The sequence below is a fragment of the Branchiostoma lanceolatum genome, chromosome 6, assembly GCF_035083965.1.
Source record: "Branchiostoma lanceolatum isolate klBraLanc5 chromosome 6, klBraLanc5.hap2, whole genome shotgun sequence".
Taxonomy (NCBI): Eukaryota; Metazoa; Chordata; class Leptocardii; order Amphioxiformes; family Branchiostomatidae; genus Branchiostoma; species Branchiostoma lanceolatum.
In genome coordinates this window covers 841,436-862,853 of record NC_089727.1, presented here as the reverse complement: position 1 = coordinate 862,853, position 21,418 = coordinate 841,436, and the positions used below count along the sequence as shown (strand labels likewise).

Sequence of the window (21,418 nt, the reverse complement as noted above, 5' to 3'; positions counted from 1 at the left end):
CGCGTTTCCTGCCGGGATCGGCCTCACGTTCGCCCAGCTGAGACTCCAGGTTCCCCTCGGGCCACTCAGAGTTATTTCCTCGGTTCTCAGACTTCTTTGAAGTGAAAAATTAGCTGGAGGACACGATGGAAACAGAGCACTCGAAAGGAAAACTTGAATCTAACTGTATGAAACTTTGTGAATCGCAGTGTAGACTTTCCCCTCAGACTGTTCCAAAGGGAAATCTTCTAAATAGCAAGATTCTTTCATTTACAACCAAGTATTTTACAAGAGCCGATGTTTCAATGACTGTCTGTCATCTTCATCAGGGCAATACTGACTAGTTCACAGTGCACATGCACTGAAGCTAGGTGTTACTTGAAATCTTCTAGTTTAGTATCATCTTTGTAACAAATGTGAGAACCAATGAATCATGTTGGTATGGCCTCGCCACAGGAAGTTCCATCTCGCACCTGAGACAGCCGTATCTATATCTGCTGCCGCTCCAGGAAAGGGGATCAGAACATGTAATCAAGGGAAGCTGCAAGCAGGGTGCGAACTTTCACTCAAGGACTGCGGCACTTTCACTTAAGGATTTAAGTGCCATGTACGGTGTTATCAACTAATTAAGGGGATGTCAGACGCTAAAATTGGGGGCTTAGCTCCTGGGAATGCTCTCGAGTGTAGCCGGAGAGGCTGAGAGATCAAAGCAAGTACTGACGGTTAGGAAATGGCCCAAAATTCGGCAGGGTAAAAGGCAAAGAAAGGACAGACAGCACATGCTGACTAAAGCAAACATTTATACCTCACAATGGGAAATTTGTTGTGGGAAAATAGGGTTTCCTTACAGACTAGCTCAGGCTCAAGTGTGGCCAATATACCTTCCTGATGGCATCTTTGCCATTCCTTGTAAGTGATTGAAGTTCTTCAAACCCTTTGAACATCAAAGAGAAATAACCATGACTAAACGCGTGACCATTTAAGACCTGCACGGACATCAATATGCAATTAACGGAGAGCCCTCTTCTCCATTCCCCTCCTCTCCTCCCCAAATCCTCCCTATCTCTGCGCACATCTGCTATCACTGCCCATTTGCCCGTCTCAGACAAAGGCGGACGTACTGGTAATGACCGTGAGGCTGGAGTAGGAACGTCGGGTTAAGGCGCGGGATTAGCACACGGAGACGGTACGGTTGCCGAGGCCTCCAGGACATGCCAGGCTTTCTCTTTGGATCAACAAAATGGGGATGTTCTCGACTGATAGTGAAATGAAGCCTACTCTGTAGTTGGAGAAGTTACGCAACAACTTATTAACAATGAGGCTAAGCTTGCTGGAGTTTATAATGCACATGTATGAAAGTCAAGTGGACCAGCTTCTCGATTTTATTATATGCAGCAATGTTAAACTCCCACAGGTCTTCAATATCTACAACACTTACTATAAGTTAGTATAACAACTCATTGGACCAGCTGAATCCTGAACTGTCCCACAACTTGATCACCTTTTTGATAAGATAATAGGCCGAGACCTTACCTCAAGCAAAACATCAGACAAATCCATACAAATCCTTAAAGTTTCCCTGTATCTTGGTTCTGACGTCAACTTTAACAAAAGGAGGCAATGAACCCACATACTGGTGATCCTGAACTGAAGACTGTGGTTTAAGGCCTTGCAGAAGATCTAGAGATATGATGCTTGTACAAAATACAGTGCATCCAAACACTAAAATCCATGCATACACAGAGCAACAGGGTATATACGCATTGCTTAAGGGTCAATCATATCAATCCATTATCAATGAATATATGAGATGCCTGTAAGTTGATGTGAGACTGCCGACATAGATGATACATGTATCATGTAAATCGGGAAAAAATGCAGACACATAGAGAAGAAATGGAGACAAATTGACAAATAAATAGATATTGATGAAGTATATTAAACCATTCTTCCTTGCTGATTAGGAGAATGTCTGTGATTGGTCGGTCGGTTGATAGATGATGAAATTGAGCAAGAACCGAGACACGATGAAGCAGAAACAGTCCAGATCAGTAGACAACATGAAAATACAATCAACTACAACACAACAACAACAAAAAAATGGTTTCTGGCATCTCCATATACGTTTGCACTCACTGAGAAAGTTCTGAGGCTCCTCGTGCTAAGACTACTAGTACATGTACGTTTGGGAACAATATCATCATTGAGAAAGAAGCTAAGAAGGAGCTAAGAAAGGCCAGGAGAAATATTGAGACATTTTTGTACTTAAAGATATCCCTGAGAAGGTGTGATCTGAGACTCCTAATGTGTAAACTACATGTACTTTTAGACAATGATGGATCATTCTTGGAAGGTGGGATCTAAGAGTCTTAGATCCCACCTTCCAAGAATGATCATAATCTTAGTAAGACTCCTTACACTGAGCCTACATGGTACTTGAGGGCAAGATGAATTATCCTTGAGAGACTCGGGAGCTAAGAATGAGGTATAATATTGGGACATACATGTGCTACTTATTCTGGGACAAGGCTTAAGGAAACTATTCTTGAGAAGGTGGGATCTAAAACTCCTCATAGTCATACTTAAGCTACATGCAGTGTCTTCAAGACATGATATCATTCTTGAGAAGGTGGAATCTAAAGCTCCTCAATTAAAGCTACAAGATTGTACTGCATTCAAGATAAGATATCATTCTTGAGAGGGTGGGATCTTGAGACATCTTATACCAAGACTACAACTACTTGAGGACAAGACGAATTATCCTTGAGAAAGAGTTGGGAGCTAAGAAAGAGGTATAATATTGGGACATACATGTACTACTTATACTGGGACAATACTAAAATTATTCTTGAAAAGGTGGGATCTTGACACAACATATCCCAAGACTACAAGTACTTGAGGACAAGACGAATTATCCTTCAGAAAGACTGGGAAGCTAACTAAGGAAGAGCAGATGTTCCCCACATACAGTAAGACAACGTCATCAGTCAAGTCAGCCGTGCGCCCGACTGTAGCACGCAGTGCAGTCGGCGTGAAGCCAGCCCGTGTAATCACACCTTCATAACATATGTCACGCAGTCGGGGGTGTCGGAGAACCACAGGAGCGAAACCGGGGGTATCGGGAACCTCGGGAGCGAAACCGGGGGTATCGGGAACCACGGGAGCGAAGCCGGGGTGTCGGGAGTGGGACGTGCTCGAACACGGTGCAGAAAACAGTCATTACGCGGTCCGGGGGGGGAGTAATCAGCACCACGGCTCGCCGTGCAGCTCCAAGTTTGGCAGCATTGCAGGGCAGAAGGAAAGGAAAGCGATCTCGAACCAGTTAAGCTGAAATTAACTCAATGAACAGATAAGCTATTAAGCTATTATCTTCCACTGGTCGTGACAGAGAAGACAGACGCTGTGCACAGTATTTACAGGTTCATTGTACCGGGGAAATTTCCCCTAGCTCTTTTTGACAAGCACAATGAACAGCGGACCACGTCCCATCTTAAGGACTGCGACCCTTTCCGGTAGCGTGCATGTCGGGTGAGCAACACAGCCGGGATCGAACCCGGGGCTTCTAGTTCCAGAGGCAAGATCGCTAACCACTGGACTACGCACACTACTGGCAGAGCTGGAAACACTAGTGCATCAGCTCTGTGCTTTTGTACAGTACACAAAATTGGATTTTTACACAATCTCTTAAAGTTGATACAAAACCGTAAAAGTGATGAGCGAGTGTAATAAAACCAATGCAGGGTGGATTCCATACTTTACAGCCAGAATATATATGTATGATTTATACAATCATATGTTTTCACCTGCCAGAGGATAGAAATAAGCTTTCAAATGGCTTTATTTGGTGATGTCAATGCACTCAAAATAAAATAAACTTCCAAACAACATTTCAAACTTAAAACAGATTTTACTCATGGGCTGTACTTCTCATTTTCTCTCCATACATTTTTATGTTTTCATCAAACTTGTGTCCCGTACAAGCAAAAAACATGTTTAACATTCTCCCTACTGGCTTACCCAATGTCGTGTCAACGACTACCTTAGTACACCAAAGGTTAAAAAACGAACCAGAACGACATGAAAGCCCTATATAATTGCGGAGTTACACGCTGACTAATCCTACCTGCACAGATTACCCAGATCCTGTCGTTAATGACACGTGTGATGCTGTAAGACACATTACCTGCTGTAACACCGCCGTGTATGGACACCATTTTTCACAGGTAACAGCCAGCTGTGGGAGGTTCGGCATCCCGCGAACGCGGGGATCGGGACTGCATTAGAACCAGAAGTGATTTAAAGGCCGGTTTGCTGCAGCTTTAAATCATGCCGTCGTTATTGCTACAATAACCTTCGCAATGATGGTATGACGAGCCATCAAACTTGACAGGACCATTTGTCAGTGGGGGGTGGGGGGGTGGAGGGAGTCATGCAAGGGATGGAGGGAGGATGGATGGATGGGAGGATGGATGGAGAGAGGGAGGAAGGGATGGGAGGATGGATGGATGGGAGGATGGATGGATGGATGGATGGAGAGAGGGAGGAAGGGATGGGAGGATGAATGGATGGGAGGATGGATGGATGGGAGGATGGATGGATGGAGAGAGGGAGCAAGGGATGGATGGATGGATGGAGGGATGGATGGATGCAGAAAGAAACAGAAAAAGGTTCAGGGGCAAGGCCCAGCAAATCACTTCCTTGGTTTTTAGACCTTTAAGGTAAAATCTAGCAAGGTGACAACATGAAAATAGTAGCCTTGTAGAGTTAGAGGAAAACTTGAATCAGACTATGTTCACTCGCTTAACCTGTGCATGAATTCAGGGTACATATTTCCCCTTCAGACTCAGTTTTCATGTGGATTTTCCAGTTCAGTATCATTTATAAAAAGCTAAGAACCAACCAATGAAATTGGTCTGGCCTTTCTCGTGGGTTACAAACATCTAACAATCAGGTACAGAGTAACATAACAACCTAACAGTATGATGCAAAAAGAGGCAGAACAAGGATGACAGAAATCTAAAAGCACATCTGAAAACCAAGACATGGAATTTGCGTGGCCTGAATAGGAATTCCTTACACAACCGCCCATATGGAAAACTACACTGTTCACTGCATAATCACGACATTCAGAGGAAAGAAGCAAAATGTCTGCACTAATTTAAGCAGAAACGTCCACAAAAGACACTAATTACTGCATCGCATGGGTGCGAACTCCATTACGGAAAGTATCAAAACGACATCGTCGTGACTCTGTGTCCGCTTTGATTGGAACATTTTGCCGAGAGGGATTGCATTTTATGGACGGCCTGGGACTGCAACGTAAACAGAGATATACCCAGGGCAGCAATAAACCGGGCCATTTGCTGTATAATTCATGAACAGAGAACTAATAAAGGAGACAGGAACGGTTCTCACCTGATCACACTCCAACAAAACGGCAATACTTCCAATCAGAGCCGCAAGCGACAGAAATCACAGCCAGTTTAGCGTCCGCCTGTTAGAAACACCTTCCACGGTCTCACATTCATGCAGTTTTATCGCACGCCTTTGATGGAAGCGGCGGAATCCTTCCCAGCACGATAACAACTCGCTCGGGATATTCCCTGTGAACCCCCGAGGACGTTTCATTTCGCAGCCGAATCCTCCCCCTAAATCATCCTGCCCTGCCGGCTCTCCAGCGGAGGAATCGGTCGAACAACCGGTGAAGTCACAGGAAGGGGGAGGGGTCCAATCTGCTCATTGGAAATCTATGCAGAACCTCGGCCTGACGGTCTGGTTCGGCAGGGAGGCGTGGTTACTATGGATGTGTGGGATGTCAGGCCACACAAATTTGATTTCTTACTTCTTGGATTTAAAAGAATAATGCTAGATTGGGATATCACTGTGAAAACTGTTACAGAATCTGACTCCTTTTTTTTCTGATGGTAGGGTTTGGCAGGGAGGAGTGGCTACTATAGATGTGTGGGTTGTCAGGCCAATACTTGGTTCTTGGATTTAACAAAAAATGCTAGATTGGGATATCAACATGAAAACAGAATCTGACTCTTTTTTTCTGAGGGGAAAGTCTGTACTTTGGTGGACACAGCTTCAGTGAGTGCAAGATTTCATCCCAGCGTTCTGTTTTCACAATGTCCCCTTGCTACAATTTTTCATGTAAATGTCGTGGAACCAACAAACCGAATTGGTACAGCCTTATACTGAGGAAAACGGAAATGTTAATTAAATCAGCGAAGGCAGCTGAGTAATGATAAAAAAATAATGGCTACATTTTCTCCCGTATTTCATGCCTGAATGCCCTGTTCATGTGTAGTGGTAGAACTGAGGTAGAGAATGAACATGCATGCATGCATGCATGCGTGTATTAAGAATACTAACTTATAAATGTAGAAATAAAACTTATTAAAAGATTATGAAATTGTATCCCCTGAACCTTATCATTTGCTAATTTTCTGTATAGTTGCAGGACTAACTCAGATCGAGGTAGATCATTAAAGGAGTGGACGAAATAATATAATGAACATGAGAAGGCAGACTGACTTCAGTCCCATTCCTTACACTGCTTTGAGACTCATCCAGTCCCCAGACAAAGATATAGCAGTTCTGAGAATGTATGGTAACTTTTTGTAAGGTATTAAGGATGTATGGTAATGCTGTATTGTGTATGCTGGGAATCCCAGAAGCACAGAGAAGCCAAAAACAACACTTCTTCACTCCCTCAGGTTGAAACAAAAATCTGTAAGTAACTTAAGGGTTTCCCCCGGCTGACATACATTTGTCAGTCCCACAAAGTTCCAGCCCAGACAGAGACCAATGGGGTTTGCTGAGAACGTATCGATTCTAAGTTCCGCCGCTCGGAATAACCCGGCAGGACGGACCGAATCGGCGTACTGAGTGTGCGGGAAATGGAGCAGAAAAATGCAGCCGTTTTGATCGCAGACGCACGGGCAACGCTCGCCTACCTCTACACATGTACAATCCACAGCACAAAACTGAACATGCAGCTGTAAAAGTTGTAAACCACCAATTCTGTCGACCTAATAAACTCATATATTTCTAGTACTCTCAATCAACATCTAGATGTTGCAATCTTCAAACTTGAGGATTGTTGTGCAATGATTTAAGTGTTCCCAGATGAAAGCAGAAGTGTTCCCAAGCTTGGCTAATGTTGACGTATAACAGCTAGGCTGAACGAGGAACAAGTAATGGTGTCATGTATCACTAAATAGCACGGCAAAACCTGCTAAAACTGTAACAATCATTCCACAAAGAAAGAATGTTTTGCTAAGTTAAATGTACATGCTGTCTAATAACTGTTCAACTACAAAAGCTTGAGTGTCTCGGTACTTGGCTAATGTTGATACATAACAAGTAATAATGGTGTTATGAATCACCATAGAAAATATAGCAGTGTTCGTTTTAAAACCTAGAAGTAGAACAGTCTTCCATGATGAAACATTTGGCCCAAACTCTGTCCTCTTTTGAAAGACTTTTTTGTAATAACTGAAACGACCCCAATAAACGGACTCGGACCATACGCCAACTTTCATTTTGTTATGTGTTTTTCTAACCTGTTTGTATAGGATAAATAATTATGTATCTATCAGGACTTCAATCATGTAATCTGTACATTTGTCTCCCTATAACCTCCTTGGTTATATTCTGTCTGACTAAGCTCACCTCTTCCCTCATGACCTGATTGAATTAAAAGCTGCCTGCAGGCCAATTTGAGCTTTTCCTGAATAAAAAAAGGCTCAAAAGTAACAATCAAAGAAACAAATATCTAGAGTTAAGTATTTGTGCTACATATACTTCAGGTTTGCTATATATATGTTAGATTAGGGATTACGGTGTCTTCTTATAAATATGAATTGGTATTGAATTTTTCTTTTTATTTGAGCTGAATGTGTGATACAGTGTAGTTGTGTGCAGATTTGTTAAAAATTGAGAGAACGCTAGCGACCCCAAAAAACACCCCTCCCAATAAAATGGTATGGCGACCCTGTGACGTCACAATTCAAGATGGTGGCCACCACACATGCCAATGGATCCAACAAAGGTTTTGCTACGCAAACCTGTAACAAACAAACAAAAACTGCAGGTGAAAGAATGAAGTCCTTCCCGTCCTGAGTGTGTCGGTCTGCTGTCACAGCGATGATGAACGATGACGGATGAAACCCGACACTACTCCTCGCACAGCTGATTACCTGAGATTGCCAAAACCCCGGCTTGTTCTCCAAATTATTCCTGATTAATTCTTGCGAAGTTGATCCGAGTTAAAAGCTTTTTAATCAAGAGGACTAACACTCTAGTTAATGCTCGCATGTTGATGCTCACCCCCTGTTGAATTCTGCTGAAAACAAAGACAATTTTGGAGGGGGGAAGCATGAAAACAGAGTCTGGGGGAAAGTCTGTATTTCAGTTCACACAGTTTCAAGAGTATTTAGGCATTTGGATGTACTGCATAACTACCTGACGAGTGTATATATTATTTTATGAAAATACTTTCTGGGACCATATATCATTATATGAACATGTATAGCCTGTCCCGATAATCCGTTTTGCTTTCACAAACGTGTAAATTTAAATTATAACACAAACACATGTAGATCAATAAAGTTCAAGTTTTTCTTTATTTTTATATGTGCTGCAGTGCAATGTGAACCAGTCAGAATTGCCCAGGTCTGAGAAAGGGGACACACAGCCACTGAAATGTCGGTTGAATAAAAAAACTTGGTTGTGTATAATATAAAAAGAGTCTTTTTATTCAAGTTGTTCTCTTGTCATATTTTCACCCTGAAATGTCTAAGAGTAAGACACACAGAAATAAATTGGCATCCGCATGTCTTAGTTTAATAAGCATATCATAATTTCACCATGAACAGCAAAAACAACAATGGAGACTAATCCTTCAGCAGCACTACCAGCTTGGCAGGTCGATCATAGTTTCTTGGCATGTTTCCCAGAAGCCACTATCTTCCCCAGCCAGACTCCATTTTCTCCTTTCTTACATGATGTGAAATATTCCCCTGGATTCTTACACCCTGATAGAATCTTAGACTTCCATCTCAACTAAGACAGCCTACAGATATGCAAGACGCACCTATGAAGTCTTCAAAGTGAGGGATATTTATACGGACACAAAAACAAAAAAGTATTTTTTTAATCATCAGCTGTAAGTTGTTCCCAACAATTCCTATTTCTGAGACTGGTATTATCATCATTTATCTGGCATGATATAATCATATTGTAGCTAACAATGGACCATGTACCAATCTATTTTCTTGGTTAACGGAATAAAAATTAAAAAAATTTAAAATGCTAGATTGGAAAAACAACATGAAAACACAATCTTAGAGGAATGTTTTTACTTTGTTGCACACAGTTTCAGGGAGTGAACAGGGTCAGGTGCAAGTTTTCACCCCAGCCTTCTGTTTTCATGATTTTTTTTGTTGCTAAAATTGAAAATAAAAATCTGTTAACCAAGAAATTAAATTGGTGTGACCTAACTATGTCAATGAAGGTTAGACATCCAGGTCTACCATTGCGTTAGTACAAAATAACAAGCAGCAGAAAAATTCTCTATTTTTCGCATTCTCTGTCACTGATGAAAAGTAGCGGATGCCATCTAAAACATCTGACTCTTTCGGGAATTTATCTAGTTATTTGATTCATTTTGTATTACATAACAGACCTAATTTTTCGGATAGTAGTCAATCTCCCAGATCTACATGCATACATTTAGCGTTCAACAGTTTCTTGGCAGCCTTCCCAGACCCTATGTTTCCCTTAAGCATCTGGCAACAGTGAAATATTCCTCTGCCTTCTAATAGCATCTTAGACATGCATCTGATGTAAGACGCGCCGTACATATGCAGGAGGCACCTTTGATGTTTAAAGGTGGGGGAAATTTACAAGGGGAGGGGGGCGACCTTGCCGTGATCCTCGTGTATCGGAGGGGGATATCGGGTGTAAATAATACACGCTATCTTACACCGTCTTGTAAATGGGCTTGCCGTGCATTCGCATTAGAAGGAGGGCTGAGAACACTACATGGACATGTGAGCAGCCGTGAGGGAAATACAGGGATGTGTTTGTGGGACTGGACTGGAAAAATGTGTCACTATAGACAGGATTCTTAATACTTGTGTCAATGGCAAACATTATCAAAGGGACCACCAAACAGTGGTCACAATGTCCAGGTGGTCCTTATGTAGAGGTGGTCACTTCTACAAGTTCTACAGGTTTGACTGTACTGCTATTAAATTGAATATCTTCTTACGTGGAGGAAACTTTTTTTTCAAAGTTGTAGTTTTATTCTGCTACAAATAACTGTAAGGTATACATACTACAACATAACGTTAATAATAATTATATATATCTTTAACATAATAATAATTATATATATCTTTTTTCAGATATAGTTGTACATTCCCCATTTGATTATAATAGAAGAAGAAAAAAACTTTTGCTACCATGTAGATCTATGTGTCACAAATGACTGCACAACATAAAATATGCTTTATTTTTGTCAAGACAGAAGCAAGATTTGTCTTCAATATCAAGCTCAACCAGACAAACTGCCGAGTTCTAGCCGGTGGCAGAATGTTATTTTGGACGTGTGATCTATCAACACAGCACAAGCACTGTTTTAATCCACTCATCTCACGGCCGTGTCTGCAGGAAAATTGGTAAATCACAGCCGGGAAACACGCCGTATCAGCACAATCATCAGCCAGGTGCATGTAGATACTGTAATTCTTGTTTCTTTCACTGTAACTTCACTGTTTTCATGATTAGTCTTTACCATGAACTTATCATCACCGTGAAAAAAACTGTTGTTATTATTTACGATTAACATCCGTTGTGTAAATCACTTGCCGCCACCGTGAAGTTAAAGTTCAGTGAAAATGTCAATTTTCCTTAAACCGTGAAATTTTGTTACCCGGGTACTGTGAATATTAAGTGAATTACAGTAGTGTAATGTTAGATAGGACTGTTACAGGAGACAGAACAGCAGGCTACACCCGTCTATCTGATGGTTGTTGGCATCATGATGATGCTAGACTACAAGATCCACAAGATAACAGGTACTCGACATGCAACTGGATAGATTTTGAAAATCACAAATCTATCCACCTGCAGCAGCTTGAGTAACTGTTAGTTACCTTTAAGTTGTTGATCTTATTCTAGTTACCAGGCTAAGTGGATGTCTACCAAGTTCAATGACATAGACATGAAAATTAACATGAAAACAGAGACTCTGAATTATAAGTCTGCACTTTGGCACACACAGTTCTAGGGAGTGATGACGGCGGTATACTAGTCAGATACACGTTTCCCTCCCTGCCCTGTCCTGACTTGCTAAAATTGTACAGTCAAACCTGCCTAGGCGACCACCTTTTCAACGCGACCACCTGGCCATGGCGACCGCTTTTTCTCGGTCCCGAAAATTTTCCCCATAGGCACAAGCATTAAGCTGACTGCCCAAGGCGACCACCTGTCCAACGCGACCGCGACCACCACGAATTGGGACCGCACAGAGCACAATCCCTGCCCATGGCGGCCGCCTAATTTTCAAGCGTGTGGTGACATCGGATCATTTTGCTGTCGGATTTCACGGAAATGTTTTCAAGACCTTGAAGGACAAAAATAAGGACAACAAGATCGGCAACATAAAAAGATGTTGCCATGGCGACGGTGGTCTCTGTTAACGTTTTCGTTTTTAGCCCACATGCAAATAAGGACCTCGCATAAATAATATCAGCCGATCACCTTCTCTACCAAAATAACACAAGTTGTCCAATGTATGAAAATCTTGTTTTCACAAAAAAGATATCGTACCATTTCCTCAAAAATTATGTAAATGAGGCCCTCTATGCAAGATTTGTGTCTAATAGTGGCCACATTTACTTAACTTCCAAATGGTGCAAAAATGAAATCCCCATCATTTACCACTATGGATTTATAGTATTTTGTCATTTATTATGCAAATTAAGTATGATATCTATCTCATGTGTTTAATAGTCCTATAATAGAATGCAGCTGATTTATAAACTGTCCTCATTAATTATGCAAATCAGATATTGATTTGCTTAATTGGCATACAATTATGTAAATCATCATTTAAGCTATCTACACACCAAAAATTATGATGATCCGTCATCCCCTTCTTGCGTTATTCTCTTTCAAAGTTTGAGTCAAAATCAGCTCCTGCAGTTCCAGAAAAAGCCGCTAGGGGGTCCAAATCTACAGGACATATTTTCCTAACAAAGAGCTATCCACCACTTAAAAATCATGACTATAGCATGTTCAGAAAACGAGATTTGAAAAGTGAAAGTTCCCCTGCAGTACCATAGAAAGTCGCTAGGGGGCCCAAAATCCAATCATTACAAAGTCTCCCACAGACCTACCCACCTACAAAATATGAAGACAATACATCCAGGCATTCTTGAGTTATCGTCCCATGGACTTTCACATTCCTGTACAATTCCTAGAATTCTTGCAATCTGCACACAATATAGTAAAAATTTGGCTCGCCCCTGAGGCGTCGCCAAAAATATATGGAATAGCAATGTTATAGCATCGATTCCTCCATGAAGTGTTTTGATAAAACGTTCCCCCTATAAACATTGTAAAGACAAATGTTTTTTGATGTTGTTGTTCCTCTCGTAATCTTATAGTTTACCGCAAACTCAGTTCGGTTTAAACTCAATTTTCAAAACGAATACGTAGTGCATGGCGCCAAAAAGTCAGATTTCACAGAAATTACTATCTATTTCTTGTAGTTTCAACAAAAATGTGTCTGTGTCTTACTCAATTCCGCCGAAAAATGATTTCGTGGCGGGCAAAACATCGGGCGAGAAATGTTGTTCCTTGGTCCCGACGCCATCTTGGATTTGGCACGGCCCAGATCTGACCTTTCTAAAACACGATGCTTTTGTGTATGAACATTTACGAATACTCTAGTTATTGATGAAAATTAATATTCTTATTTTCTTTTTATTTCCATGAATCTCACAAACCTTTATTGGACGCTGTGCGCTCTGGCTGCACTGACTTACCTTTCGATGCGGTTGCACAGAGCTTGCCGCGCCGGCGCGACGAAATCACACCGTTCCGTTTTCATCTTTAGTTGTCAGATCGAAAACTTTTTGCCCCTTTATGCAGCGGTCGGCGCCCCAAAAAAGGCTGGGGCCAGCAGGTGTTTTCTAGGGATTTGTCTTAGGCCTTAAAACTTCGATGATGTGCATGTGTGTGTGTGTACTATTTAATGTAACGTGTAAATGTGGGAGGCGGCTGCGTTTGTAGTCAAAATATTATGACGAAAATTTGTACACGATGTAGCGGTATAACCAACTTGGTATAACACTACAATTATTACAACGATAATGGAAAATGTAATTTTTGTAGGATCTTTCTGTCAATGAGAAGTGAACCTGGTGGGGGTCATGCTGTCTAAATTCACATAATTTTCCATCCATTTACGTACTGTATTTTAAAACCTCAACCTGGAAACATGTGAGTGGAATCCTCTTCATGGCGACCACCTGTCCATCGCGACCGTTTTTGCTCGGTCCGCCGGGTGGTCGCCTTGGGCAGGTTTGACTGTACCTTGCTGAAATGTCGGGGGAATAACCTAGGGAATAAATTGGTGTGACCTTAATGTAAAGTTTATCTTTCACAGACAGGCATGACCCCCTATCTCCCTGTAACCATGGCAACCAGAATGGCCGAGCTCCGCTGGGCTTCAGTAGAAATGCGGAAACATAATTAGGGAAGGCGTCAGACCAGGGGAACTGAAAAGGCTGTGCAGCAAGGGTACATGGTTACGTCTGAATGGGAGAAACTAGTGACTAGACTCCAGAACCATCAACTACTATAGATGAGAATGTATTATCCAAAACACAAAAGGTTATTAACATGATTAACTATTGAAGGGTAATAAGATCACAAGGATCAACACAGAATTTACAGATAAAGTCCACAACTTGGTGGTAGTTTTCATATCCTGTATTTTGCAAGCCTAATAAATATACCCAAAACTGCGTCCCAAAACATCAACTTACTGTGTGACATAAAGGGTCAAAACTATAAACTACATTTTTGTATCACTGGGATATTTAACCTGAGCGATAACAAAGAAGGCATGGTCATAACGAGTGCATCAGCTGGCTGTTGTCCCTCTGTGATAGATAAATCCTTAGCCTTCTACCTAGAACAGCAAGGTCTTTAGTTACAAAATCTCCACACTTTCCACACAAAGGAACAAGGCAGCAGGTTGGAACAGCAGGGTCACACACTCCTGTATTCACTACTGTAAATTAGTGTATTATGCAGAAATGTTTGCTGAACCATATGTTCATGGTTTTCATGGTGAATTGTTCAGCGCAAACTTGAAACCACCGCAATACTTTTTGCCCACCTATGACTGTAGCACTACAATTGTTTCAAACGCTAACTTACAACCACCGCAAACACTCCATTTTCTCCCTACCACGAAATAAAAATCACACAAACATAGATGCATTCACAGTAACTCAGCGGAAGGGCACGTGTGACCACAGGGTCACGTAGCCCCAGGCATCACAAACCAAGGACACCATGGCACAGCCCTACACACAAACCGGAATGTCAAACATGGGGCCATCTCACCAACCCCTGGAGGGTAGACAATTGCCACTTACAGCCACAGTAAAGGTTTTATGGACTACGGACTGGCTTTATGTACATCCGATAAAGAAACAATATCCCTCCAGATCAGTTTTAGCAGGGCCTGTTTACATTCTTGTGCAATGAAGCGTCAACAGAATCTTTCTGATCAGAAGTTTTGCTAAAAAAATTGATTTACATCAACAGTAAGGTTCACTCAGAGTGGCAAAGCGAACAGTTTTGACAGCGCTGAAACATTGCTGGGATCTAAACAAGTACTCTACTTAGTATTTACAGCAGTCTATAATCTCGTCTGGCACAGGCCTTCACGCATTTCACACAAGGTCTGATATTTACTTGTCCATAACAACAGAGAAGCAGCTTGTTATTGTAAACATTATTATGTCACGATTTCGTAACAAACTGAGCAACATGATTCATAAACTCACCTTAATAATCCTTATGTTGCTTGAACTAAAATGGAACGACAAAAAGTCACCTCATCAGTTATAACATACATATCCTTGCCTCAGGGTACCAGTGTCCAAGGCAGGCAGTACTATAAAGTCAGCTTAAGTTTGCAGGAACTTTATTCTGCAGTAGAAGGTAATTTAGTGGATGCTTGGAGTGTTTTATTTAATATTGTGATTTACCAAATTGTAGTAACGCAAAGGAAGACGAAGCATATGTTTGGGATAGGTTTGTGGTGAGAGGCAACTGTGAAAACCCCAAATACAAAACCGTCGTGAATATTTCAGGATTTACGGTATCAAACCTTGACAACAGATCAGGCAGGCCTGACAGTACCGACCTTTCAGGACCACACCCTTCCGCACAAACCTGCCTCCCCAGGGTCCTCACTTCTTCATTTTACTGTAAATGCATTTAAGCTTGCGTGGTTTTTATTTCGCGCTAAGGCGAAAATGGGGTGTTCGGGTGGTTTTAAGTTTGCGGTGGTTTTAAGTTTGCGGCAGTACAGTGCTATAGTCACACACTGCTACAGAATTGGAAAAACATAAAACCACCGCGAACATTTCTGCATTTACAGCACTTACAAACCTGGGAAAGACGACATACAAGTGTGTCCAACTCCAAGCAGATGTTAGGATGAAAGAATCATAAACCATAAAACATCAGAAAGAAACCTGGTAGCCAGAAAATTTTAAGACCTAACATCTGCTTGGAGATAATCGCATGTCTTCTATTATGGGCTGTCAAAACGTGACTCACCAGTTCCGTCTGTCCTTTTGTAACCTGAAGGATGAATTTTTGATTGGTATATGACGTCACCAGACAAAAAGGCTGACAGAGGGGAGAAAGCATGCCTGAAATGCATTCATGAGGTTTAGCCTACAACATGGGGGGGGGGGCACGGTTGGCAGAAACTTCGCAAGCTTAAGGAATGGAAATATTTACAGGCACTGGTCAACTCATGTGGAGCTTACCTCAACCCTCAGTCAGGCCATGGTAATTTAAAACGCTGGTTCGTGGACTCAAAAAGATAGCATTGAACTAGAAAATAGTAAAACAGAGCCTGAGGGGAGAGTCTGTACCTTGGTCTTGGTACACACAGTTTTAGAGAATGAAAAACAGCTATATTGGTACTAGAAAGAGAGAAAAAACACATAATGATTCTGGTTGGTGGAAGCGGGCTTGCGCAAGTTCACCTTTCCATCTCTGGTGCCCAATAACGGACATGACGCCTGCCTGGACTGACAATGCGAATAAAAGCGAACAGCCGATCAGAGCTGGAAACATTTTATATTGATGCAAGGAATGGCTGTGGAATGGTAATGATGCAGCACACATTAATGTTCTCTGTACCTGCCAAGGATTTGCTCATAATACAACCATCCTGCATTTAATGTCAGAAAGTTTAACTTAGTATTACCAGTTCTAACATTTCATCTAGACAGGTAATAATTCTATAGTTGGTTGATTTTACCACCTGTACCTGCCAAGGATGATAATAATGCGACCCATCCTGCATTTAATGTCAGAAAGTTAGTATTACTAGTATTTCTTCTAGACACTCAGGTAATAATTCTGAGCTGATTGTTTTTACAACTGACATCTTGCCATACTCTCCCTAAAACGATCTGAAGAGAAATGCTGTTTTATTATCAATATTCAGTACATTACATTTCGAATATCAAATTTTGACGAAAACAAGTAGTATTCCTGCCACTCGTAAATATAATCTCACTGAAGTCCTTTTACTACTGTGTACGAAATTTCTGACAAAAATATATGACGCTTTCCATAAATTAAGTATTAGCAAAGAAATTTTTATAGCCAGTTATATGTACATGTACATGTGTAGTTAGTGTCCTTTTCGTGACCAAATTCAGCACGTTTTCTGGTCCCTTCTGCCTGGTCTATCAAAATCAGAACCAAAAGAAATACGACCAGATCTCCTCCAACCGTTCCCCTATTTCGGTCTCGTCCTCAGATATTGGATTTGGACGGTCAATTCTCCTCTGTGACCCGCATAACTAATTTGACAGGCAATGAGCTGAATTTACAACTACCAGCGGGCCCACCGAGCGAACCATTCGTCGGGGCGTGTGGTTTCGCTGTTCGTTCTAATAATGCATTTTTACCGAACACTCTGTTCTAACCCTGACACTCTAAACTGGTGTATTTTCACCAGAGCTACCAGCGCTAGCCGATTAAATTACAGTCCGATATTACACTGATTGTACCTATGGCACAAATCAAAACTGTCGTGTTGCCATGCGAAATAAACAAACAAACAAACAAAGCTCTGCTACTCGTCTCTTCAAGCTGACCTCACTCTGCGCAGACTTTAGTCTGTTCCAAATTTCTGACATAACTTTCAATGACTTTCTTTGTCGCCCCTTTTAGAATTATGGAATAGAATCCTGCACACACTCTCATTCTGGATCATACAGAAAATGGTGTGTATATTTTTTCCCAAAATCAATCTACATGTATGAATCATCCTTTAATCATTCCAGCGTCCTCCAAAGGAATTTCTAAGTCCATCCTTGTAGGGTTTTTTTTTTAGGATTATATGATTTATATGGATTGGAATCGTGCACGCACTGCAGAAGAAATGGCAAAATGACATGTACATTTTCCACCAAACTACTCTATGTCTGAAACTGACTTCATTCTGTACATACTGGTCTTATTTTGACGTTCCTCCGTAGGAATTTGTAAGTCCACCCTTTAAGATTGTGGATTTGCATCACGTAAAACTGATATCACTGCAGGAAGAAATCAATAGGATCGCTGGTACTGCGGGAATGATCCCCCTACTAGTACACCCCGCCAGCATACCTATTACAGGGCTGCATCGGAACAATGTTACAGGGGCGCCTCCCCCCCCCCCCCCATACCCTGACCATGCGCCCCCCTACCCTGGGGGAGCAGATCCTCTGACAAGCGAAAAATTCTGATTGACCAGGGATGCTGCTAGGTCACATGTGGCCTCTGTCTTTAACTATGATCTGTCAGACAGTAATTTTCCCAGTCAGGAAGCTTTAGAATGCCCCATTTTAACTTTTAAAAATGTCTTTAAAAGGCGGAAACATCCCTTCCACACCATCCCCTGCTCCCTCGCATCCTTCCCCTTGTAAATTTCCTAGAAAAGACGCCGCTAATAGCGTTACCACGGCCTGCGTACGTCATACAGAATCTCGTACGAGGAGAAACCATCGTTCCCTGCTCGGTAATAGGGCTATTTCAGTCGGTGAGAAATAGTTTTGCTACAAGCTCAATTAGCCCCGAGTGTTGCTAATGGGTCGGACTATCGCCGCTCGTCCGGAGAATTTCCACCGAGGAGGCGCAGCCGGGGTCAGAACCAGGGCAGGACGCTCCTACAAATACTCTCGTCACGACAAAACTTTCCTAACACACTTAGTTACACTTCTGTGGGTGAAGGACGGGGTACTTAACGGCGGAGTGTCCCGCATGTCTCCTGATCCCGCCGTGCTACAGACGCGTGCGTCAGAGGACCGCTCCACTCAGATAACACTCTCTACAAGTACTTTGTACGTTTCTTTCGTAGGGAAACGTATCATACATCAAATTGCGAACAATATATACTAACTGTATGGTTATGAATTAATAAATCTGGAAAGAGAAAAATAGAAAGGAATAGAATTACTAGGAATGAAGATTGATTTATTGATTGATTGGTTGGTTGATTGATGCAACTAATCAAAACAATTGACTGATTGGGGATCGATTGATTGATTGATTGGCCGATTGATTGATTGATTACTTGATTGATGATAAAGGTGAAAGTACCAGTTTACCAGTGGTACCACACAGCTTAGCACATGCTTCTCACTAGAAAGTTACTTGGAGTAGAATATTTCTTGTTCAATGAACGTGACAGTCTATGAACAATGCCTGGCAGTTGTGTGTGTTTCTAAATGTCCAGACAAACAGAAGGAAGCCGTCCACCCTGCAGACATTGCCCTGCCATCAGCAGTCATGCCTGTCTCCAGGGTGGCGTTGCCATTTGAGGACAGCACACTAACTCATCATGAGGACTGTTATCGGAGCGCACAGCGGGGCGGCTGACGGAAACATGCAGGTCGGAGTCTCCCAGAGCCTTTGAAGTTCACCGGTGATGGCCACAGCCGCATCACCGTCGCTTTCCCCATTATTAGGCGACCCTGCGGGGATTCGTCCTTCAGGTTCGCTGTTCTTTCTGTTGAGTTGGCACTGATGCCCCTGATGAACTGGTCGGGCCTCAAGAATTCAATTTGCTGGTTCTCATCAAGATGAACAAGGAGAACAGCTTGAAAACATGTATAGTAAACTGTCTGGGAGGAAAACTTGAATCTGACAATATCTACTCCCTGAAACTGATACCATGATAGTAGTAGTACAGACTTTCCCTCAGACTCTGTTTAAAGGTTTATCTTCCAGTTTAGCATTTCAAACTTGAAAGCGTTGGAGGAGACAGTGGAGGCTCCATTACTCCGGAGCGTAATGACAGAGTTGTGAGTAGTGGAGGGAGTGGAGGCTCCATTACTCCGGAGCGTAATGAGGCTGGATCCTTCTCCACAGCTGAGTACCACTCAACAAACACATTACACCTCAGAAATCGATGGCTGGAAGGTTGGAGCAGGACTCACCGGGACCTCCCTCATAGCCAGAAGAACCATTATGCACTTGATGAGGATTCAGGGGGAGAACCGTTATGTGCTTGATGAGGATTTAGGGGAGAACCATTTTGTACTTTATGAGGATTTAGGGGGAGAATCATTATGTCCTTAATGAGGATTTAGGGCAAGAACCATATGAACTTCATGGGGATTTAGGGGGAGCACCATCATGTACTTGATGAGGATTTACGGTAGCAGTTCAGTTGCTTTGTGCGGATTACGGAGACCGGATTTCTGTGACATCCAAGAATCCCTGAGGGCAGTTTTAGAATCGGTATCCTAACTATGTTAACGGATCGGCAACTCAGCTCTAACAGGCGATAAGTATGTTATCTGTTCTTACATATTTACATGCACAAAGAAGCAAGAAGAAGCTTAACCTATATTATATACTTTATCTTTGAGTATATTATGTACTTAAACTCATTAATAAATCACCCATATCATATAAGTTATTTCTACTGCATAGTTACTACATCTAGTTCAATATGCCATACTTAGCCCATTGAGGCACCAACTGACAAAGCCACAACAAAATTCATTCATTCATTCAGATTTGTTGCCCTATAGTTGTGTAGAAGCCATGCCCAGACGACCCATGATATTCCCCTTAAACCACCGATCCTGCCCTTTACAAATTCCAGGCCTGGAGTAGCAGCTGTGACTACCGACTCAACAGCTGCGTAACAAATGCACTTCCTGTTGGCGTGACGTTACATGTACTTTTCCTGCCGCAGTGTTGGTAGGAGCTGAAGCATGACAATCACAACAAACTCTGACGTTCAGCATGTACTAAATAACACATAGTGAGTGGTGTCATAACTGGGGTAAATCTACGGCGTTTCACACCTTGTTGTGAAAAGTGGCCGGTCGAGTTTTGTGGATCACCTTCCCCCAGGGCGAGATTATTCTCATGCAAAACAAGACAATCACAAACAAAGGGACCTGACACGTACACGTAGTAACAGGTCGCTGTGGCGTTTGTCTTATCTTCAAGACCATTAGAAAGGAAAACACAAAACAAAGAGAAGCCGTACGTGAATAATTGTATTGACAGGTTGAAGCCCCCCTCCCCGCCCACGCCCAGCTGACGCAAAGTTTGTAAATATTATGGTAAGTTAATAATTTGACAGCGAGTCTTTCCGACCCCGTCACAGTTCCACCGCAGAGAACCCCCGGCCGGGCTGGCCTTGCCGCTGGGGCTGCGAGAGGATCGGCGCGATGGCGGGATTAAATGATGTAGTGTGAGTACGTGCACGCCATGCGGCGGTCGGTAATGGGGCGCAGGAAATCTGAAGTCAGGAATTATTCAGCACACTTCCCCATCCCTCCCCTGCCAATTTAGACCCAGACATCGCGGCTACACCGGTATCAGCCAGCCTGATTTCCGCTCTTTGACAGACATTACAGGCCACCGACGGAAAGGGATGCCCCTCCCCACTTACATATTCACATCGGTAAACACTTTTCGGCAAAAAGAAGCGAAATCGGGCAATTTTTACCTGCAAAATCGCGGCTCCGCTTCCGCAGTCATCGGAGTTCCTCCTGCTGACCCCGAGTCGCACTGCGCAGGGGTCATAGCGCTAGAATGACGTCAGGTTTTTAAACATTTTTCAATCATTTTAAAAAGATGTACCAGAAAT

General features: G+C 42.3%; 1 protein-coding gene across 1 annotated transcript in view; it reads right to left on the bottom strand.

The window, feature by feature from the left end:
* Nucleotides 1-21,355, bottom strand: part of LOC136436081 (amyloid beta precursor protein binding family B member 2-like) — a 131,379-nt gene extending 110,024 nt beyond the window's left edge. The window contains exon 1 of the mRNA XM_066429792.1: nucleotides 21,278-21,355. The gene's annotated coding sequence lies outside the window, so the exon portion shown is untranslated. The remainder of the gene's footprint in view (nucleotides 1-21,277) is intronic.
* Nucleotides 21,356-21,418: the final 63 nt, after the last annotated feature.